General features: G+C 40.4%; 1 non-coding gene and 1 pseudogene across 1 annotated transcript; both read left to right on the top strand.

Annotated features, from left to right (window-relative positions):
* Nucleotides 1–3,466: 3,466 nt before the first annotated feature.
* Nucleotides 3,467–3,642, top strand: LOC130326127 (U2 spliceosomal RNA; annotated as a pseudogene).
* Nucleotides 3,643–5,712: 2,070 nt separating this feature from the next.
* LOC130326126 (U2 spliceosomal RNA) lies at nucleotides 5,713–5,903 on the top strand. Its single transcript, XR_008870795.1, has one exon. It is a non-coding gene; the product is annotated as a U2 spliceosomal RNA (small nuclear RNA).
* The last annotated feature ends 1,304 nt before the right edge of the window (nucleotides 5,904–7,207 follow it).

A 7,207-nucleotide genomic window follows, 5' to 3' on the forward strand; every position in this document is an offset into this window, starting at 1 on the left:
GAGTCACCTGTGGGTTTCATATCGGACTCAAACTCCAGTAGCGAATAGCTTCCTTAAAGTGCTCCTCTCTTAATGTGAGAGGTCTAAAGAGCCCTACGAGAAGGGCTGCTTTGTTTAGTTTTTTAGAGACCTTGGACTGTTCTCTGTTCTTTTTACAAGAATGTGGAATTGAACATAGTCCAAATTATGAGGACCTTTGTCGTAGCTGGACTTTGGGACCATCGGTCTGGTCGGGTGACAATCTGAACAGATCTTCAGGTGTTGGGATCTTGTTTAGAGGTTCAGATGTACAAGTTTTGTCCTTCTTAGAAATTATACCTGGTAGAGCGCTATTAGTTAATATTAAGTACAATGGCTCAGAGATTAAGCTTTTTAACATCTATGCTTCTCCTGAAAAAAATGAGAGAGCCGACTTGATTAATGATATTCAGGCTTTTATCCCAGGTTCAACACCTATTTTAATGGCTGGAGATTTTAATTGTTGTATGAGTGGTGATCATCGTGAGAGTGGAAGTGTGCATGTCAGAGTGGATAAAACAGAGAAACAGATTAAGAGTATGACTGAGGATTTTAACTTTACCGATGTCTGGAGGAGAAAATACCCAGACGACCCTGGTTACACATGGGAAAATAATGTCTGCAAATCCAGGATTGATTTTATTTTTTTATCGGAAAGTTTTAATCTAGTTGAGGTTTCTCTTTTATCGAATATTTTCTCTGATCATAAGTTATTACATGCACATGTCACTTTACCTGGCCTAGAGAAAGGCAGAGGCGTTTGGAAGCTCAACACTACTTTATTAGAGGACATGAAAACAAAAAATGATTTTATTGCTGCTTATAACAAATGGAGATTGCGTCAATCCCAATATAAAAATATTTTGGATTGGTGGGAGGATGTTAAAAAGTGGACTAAACTGTTTTTTATCCGTGTGGGCATCCAAAAGGCTAAGGAGAAAAAGTTATGGTTTAAAATGTTAAACACTAAAATCCAAACATATTATAAACTAAAGCAAGCCGGGCTTGAGATGGATGATGTTATTGCTCAGACAAAGAATGAAATAAAAAATGCCATTAGTCAAAAAGGAAAAGAAATGATTTTTAACAGCAAGGTGCAATGTCTGGAGAATGATGAAAAGTGTTCGAGATTCTTTTTTAAGAAGGTGGTGGGAAAGAAAGAAATGATATCTGTAATAGAAGGGAAGATAACTAATGAAGAGATGTTGCGAGAAGCACAAGTATTTTATCAGGAGCTTTTTAATAAAAAAGATATTGATATTTCCTTTACTAATGATGTTTTAGATACCTTGGATTCAAAACTTGACAAAACTGACCAAGAGAGCCTTTGTGATGAAATCTTTTTACCTGAACTTTTAAGCACTTTTAAGAGTTTTTTAAATGGTAAAACACCTGGTTCGGATGGGTTGCCAGTTGAATTTTATCTGTGTTTTTGGTCCATTTTAAAAGATGATCTTTTAGGTATTTTTAACTGTGCTTTTAAATCTGAGATTTTACCTGCGTCCTGGAGAGATGGTGTTGTTACTCTGATTTTTAAAAAAGGAGACATCTCTAAATTAGAAAATTGGAGGCCTATTACCCTGCTAAATACAGACTATAAGGTTTTAGCAAAAATTTTAGCAAATAGGCTCAAGCAGGTAATTTCTAAGGTTATACACAGTGACCAAGTATGCGGAGTACCTGGAAGGAAAATAAGTGATCATCTAAACCTTGTAAAAGATGTTTTATGGTATCAGAAACAATGTGATCAGAAATTGGCAATTTTATCCTTGGATTTTCAAAAGGCTTATGACCGTGTTTCTCATGATTTTTTATGGTTGGTTTTAAAGAAAATGAATTTTCCTGATTTTATTGTTGGAAAAATTGCACTTTTATATAAAAACTGTTTTAGTCGTATTTTAATTAACGGTTTTTTATCCCAAGAGGTATGTTTACAGTCTGGGGTGAAACAGGGGTGCCCCCTATCACCCATTCTTTTCATATGTGCAATAGAACCTCTGTTGAATGTTTTGAGAAAAGATAAGCTCATTAGAGGAGTGCCAATCCCTGGAAGTGGAGGACAGAGCGTAAAGACGATAGCATACATGGATGATGTTAATATTCTATGTCCAGATGAACCATCCCTGAAACGTGCTATCAGACAGACAGAATTTTTTTGTGAGGGCTCTGGCTTCAAATTAAATAAAAATAAATGTGATTGCTTTGCAATAGGGAATTGGGGCAATACGGAGGTGAATGTGCAATATGATAAAATCAAAATCTTGGGTGTCATCTTTGACAATGAAAATAATGGAGAGGAAAGCTGGTCCATCGTCAAAGAGAAAGTGCAAAAGAAAATAAGTTTTTGGAAAATGAGGAAATTAACAATAGAAGGAAAAGTACTGATAATGAAAGCTTTGTTGCTACCTATCATGCTATATTTAAGCTTGGTTTTCCCACCGAGTGAACGCACCTTAAAGTTTTTAAACAAGATTTGCTTTCATTTTTTATGGGGGTCTAAAATGGATAAACTCAGGAGAGATGTAATGATGAAGACAAAGAAATTGGGGGGTAAGGATGTGCCTGATTTAAAAAGGTTTTTATATATTCACTTTTTTTCTATGTGTTTTAATGGCTTGCAAAGAAACTGTTATTGGTCTTATTTTTTAAAATATGCTGCAGGTCACATTTTTAGAAAAAGAAAGTGGATAACCTTACCTTTAACGTCCCCAATCTTATTTATTCCCCCAGCGCACTATGTGGTTTTAGAAAAGATTATTCGTATTTATGGCATTGCTAATTTTAGTCAAGAAATTTGTAGTAATGCACGAAAATTAGTTCCTGAAATCAGGAAGATAGAACAGATTTGCTTAATATCTAATTATTCCACTGAGAAATCTCTAAGAGTTTGGAGGATGGTGAATATGGGATTCTTATCTAATGACTTAAAAGATCTGGCCTGGCAGATAGCACATCAATGTTTGCCTACCAGAGAATTCCAACACAGAAGAGGATTGTGTCGTAGTGCAAAGTGCCCGAGAATGGGGTGTCCTAGTGAGGAAACAGTTTTACACCTTTTTTGGAACTGTTTTTACGCCCAAGAGATATGGCATTTGATAGGACCCCTTACTAAAATTCATTTCTGATCTTAATTTTTTAAATCATGAAGTTATTTTATATGGATTTTATAATGTTTTATCTGTGGAAAAGTCTCGGGTTTTGTGGATTAGTATAAATTGTATTAAAATTGCACTATGGAAGACGAGGAATATTCTTCTTTTTAAAAGAGACACTATTACCTCTAAAGATTGTGTTCGCCTAGCTCTTAGTGAGATGTATGTTTTCTATTTATTGGATAAAAAAAGATTAGGTCACAAAGTGGCTAAAAGTCTTTGGAATCTACATCTGTGGAATATGCTTTTAGCAGACTAAGTATAATCTGGACTGCGTAAGGTCTTTTAGTCTAAGAATATTATATCTAAAAGTAAAAAATCTGTTCTTATCAGTTTAATATCTGATACGTCCCCTATCTGGGGACCATATATTAAATGGATTTTTGAGAACGGGGGCCGATTTCGAAGCTTGCTTCCGTCGCCCTATGCATTGACCCGATATGGCAGTATCTTCGGGTACAGTGCACCACCCCCTTACAGGGTTAAAAAGAAAGATTCCTACTTTCATTGCTACCTGCTTGCTGGCTAGCCAGCTAGCCAGCCCTGTGGGCCTTGCTGCTGCTGCAGCCAAAAAACAAAAGGTGGTGCTGCTGCTGCTTCTGCTTCTGCTTGTGTCTGGCCGCTGTTGGAGCGTCCAGGCACAGGACTTCTGCTGCTGCTGACTAAATGGCCTCCTTAATTGGATCATTTGAGTAGCCAGCACACCTGTGCAGGTAGGGCATGACATGATAGGCAGCTGCCTTGATAGCGGGTGGGTGCTGAATGTTCCTAATTGACAAAATAAGATTAATGCTTATGAAGAAATATAAAATCTCATCCCTTCCCCAATATCGCGCCACACCCCTACCCCTTAATTCCCTGGTTGAACTTGATGGACATATGTCTTTTTTCGACCGTACTAACTATGTAACTATGTAACATAACATGGGGGGGGGGGGGGGGGGGGGTCTCCTGGCTGTTCACACAGGTGTGTCATTGCTGTACATTGACCATGCATTGCTTCTGTGGTATTGCAAAGGCAAAGACAAATGCTTCCAGCCATCCATTGCACTAATGGATTGGTCATCAGCTGGCTGTCTATGTCCCGCATCAATATAGACCAAAGTACAGAGGGTTAGGCTATGCTATTGTGCACCTACCTGATGCATCAGAAGGTGCGAGGCCCTTGCTAAATTCTGTGCACAGACTTTGAGATCTATACTTTAGACTGTATCTAAACCTGCTCCAACATGGACTGACATTCTGGCCTACTTTCAGCCGATGCGACTTGTCTGTCGCTGAACAGTCGCTTTTTATGTATTCAGCACCTATGTATAATGTTGTAAAAATGCTCTAGAAGCTAAAGTCGCAGAAATGTCACACATATTTGGCCTGCAACTTTCTGTGCGACAAATTCAGACAGGAAAAATCAGTATAAATCCTTAGAAAATTATCCCCCAGTGTCTCCATCTGCTGGCGGTATTGAATAAGCATTGCTGCACTGATGGGGTATGCATTAGACGAAAAAAAAGAAGAAAAAGAAGAATAATACGCCCAGAAAAGAGGCGAAAAGGAGAAAAACATAAAAAAACGTGAAAAAAAAGTAAGAGGAAGAGAAGGGAAAAAAAGGTGGAAATGGGTTTAAAAGTGATTTCGGCGGAGAAATATATATATATATATATATATATACGCGCACACACACACATATATATAAACGTATTCTCCGTTGAGATATTGCAGCCGCTGCTGTGTCCAGGCCCAGGAGCCTTAGCACTGTGCTGTGATGTCACTCAATACCACTGACATCACTAGGTGTAAACAACATCTCTCCTTTGCTGTGTATGTGACTATGGAGCTGTTTGGTGATGTCGTCTATTATGGCCTTCATAGAAGCAACAGGAGATTGTTGCATCCATCTAGAACCCTCAGAACTACAGTGCTATGATGTCACTCACTTCCACAGGCCTTGCAGAGTGTAAACAACAACAACCCAGCTTTGTTGTGTATGTAACCATAGGGATTTGTGATGTCACCTAGAACCTTCACAGCAGCGACAGCTTTATGAGGAGCATCAGCACTGCTCTGCCTGAGCAGAACCATCACCGCCATAGGTTGTCAAATAACCCGGGTTTAACCCACACAGGTAAGTCCAATGGGGGTGCAGGCATGTCCTCTATGCTTACAGCTTCCCGTGGGTGTTGGTTTGATACCGTTTGGGGACAGCCAAGGAGGCATCTGCAGGCAACAAAGGTAGGTGTGTGCTTGTGTGTGTGTTTCCTATGCAGATCCTAAGCCCAGTGTCACATGCAAGTAGGAGGAGTAAGAAGGGTTCCTGGCAAATCCGGGTTATAGATTGCATTTAAAAAGGCCCCGTGGGAGTGCAATGGGCCCCTGTCTTGCTGCTTAGCAATAATGGTATGGGTTTAGGTTCTGCTGTGTGTACTGGTGGTTGACTGCCCCCCAGCCCAGAGTGTGCATGGAAAATTGTCTGGCAGCCTCCCTGACAGCAAGCAGTGATAGTGCCCATGAAGGGCACCTTGTTGGGCCCGCCCCTTTCACGGTTATCGCTTCTCGGCCTTTTGGCTAAGATCAAGTGTAGTATCTGTTCTTATCAGTTTAATATCTGATACGTCCCCTATCTGGGGACCATATATTAAATGGATTTTTGAGAACGGGGGCCGATTTCGAAGCTTGCTTCCGTCGCCCTATGCATTGACCCGATATGGCAGTATCTTCGGGTACAGTGCACCACCCCCTTACAGGGTTAAAAAGAAAGATTCCTACTTTCATTGCTACCTGCTTGCTGGCTAGCCAGCTAGCCAGCCCTGTGGGCCTTGCTGCTGCTGCAGCCAAAAAACAAAAGGTGGTGCTGCTGCTGCTTCTGCTGCTTCTGCTTCTGCTTGTGTCTGGCCGCTGTTGGAGCGTCCAGGCACAGGACTTCTGCTGCTGCTGACTAAATGGCCTCCTTAATTGGATCATTTGAGTAGCCAGCACACCTGTGCAGGTAGGGCATGACATGATAGGCAGCTGCCTTGATAGCGGGTGGGTGCTGAATGTTCCTAATTGACAAAATAAGATTAATGCTTATGAAGAAATATAAAATCTCATCCCTTCCCCAATATCGCGCCACACCCCTACCCCTTAATTCCCTGGTTGAACTTGATGGACATATGTCTTTTTTCGACCGTACTAACTATGTAACTATGTAACATAACATGGGGGGGGGGGGGTCTCCTGGCTGTTCACACAGGTGTGTCATTGCTGTACATTGACCATGCATTGCTTCTGTGGTATTGCAAAGGCAAAGACAAATGCTTCCAGCCATCCATTGCACTAATGGATTGGTCATCAGCTGGCTGTCTATGTCCCGCATCAATATAGACCAAAGTACAGAGGGTTAGGCTATGCTATTGTGCACCTACCTGATGCATCAGAAGGTGCGAGGCCCTTGCTAAATTCTGTGCACAGACTTTGAGATCTATACTTTAGACTGTATCTAAACCTGCTCCAACATGGACTGACATTCTGGCCTACTTTCAGCCGATGCGACTTGTCTGTCGCTGAACAGTCGCTTTTTATGTATTCAGCACCTATGTATAATGTTGTAAAAATGCTCTAGAAGCTAAAGTCGCAGAAATGTCACACATATTTGGCCTGCAACTTTCTGTGCGACAAATTCAGACAGGAAAAATCAGTATAAATCCTTAGAAAATTATCCCCCAGTGTCTCCATCTGCTGGCGGTATTGAATAAGCATTGCTGCACTGATGGGGTATGCATTGACGAAAAAAAAGAAGAAAAAGAAGAATAATACGCCCAGAAAAGAGGCGAAAAGGAGAAAAACGTAAAAAAACGTGAAAAAAAAAGTAAGAGGAAGAGAAGGGAAAAAAAGGTGGAAATGGGTTTAAAAGTGATTTCGGCGGAGAAATATATATATATATAGTATATATATATATATATATATATATATATACGCGCACACACACACATATATATAAACGTATTCTCCGTTGAGATATTGCAGCCGCTGCTGTGTCCAGGCCCAGGAGCCTTAGCACT

Source organism: Hyla sarda, unplaced genomic scaffold (assembly GCF_029499605.1).
Source record: "Hyla sarda isolate aHylSar1 unplaced genomic scaffold, aHylSar1.hap1 scaffold_2810, whole genome shotgun sequence".
Lineage (NCBI taxonomy): Eukaryota > Metazoa > Chordata > Amphibia > Anura > Hylidae > Hyla > Hyla sarda.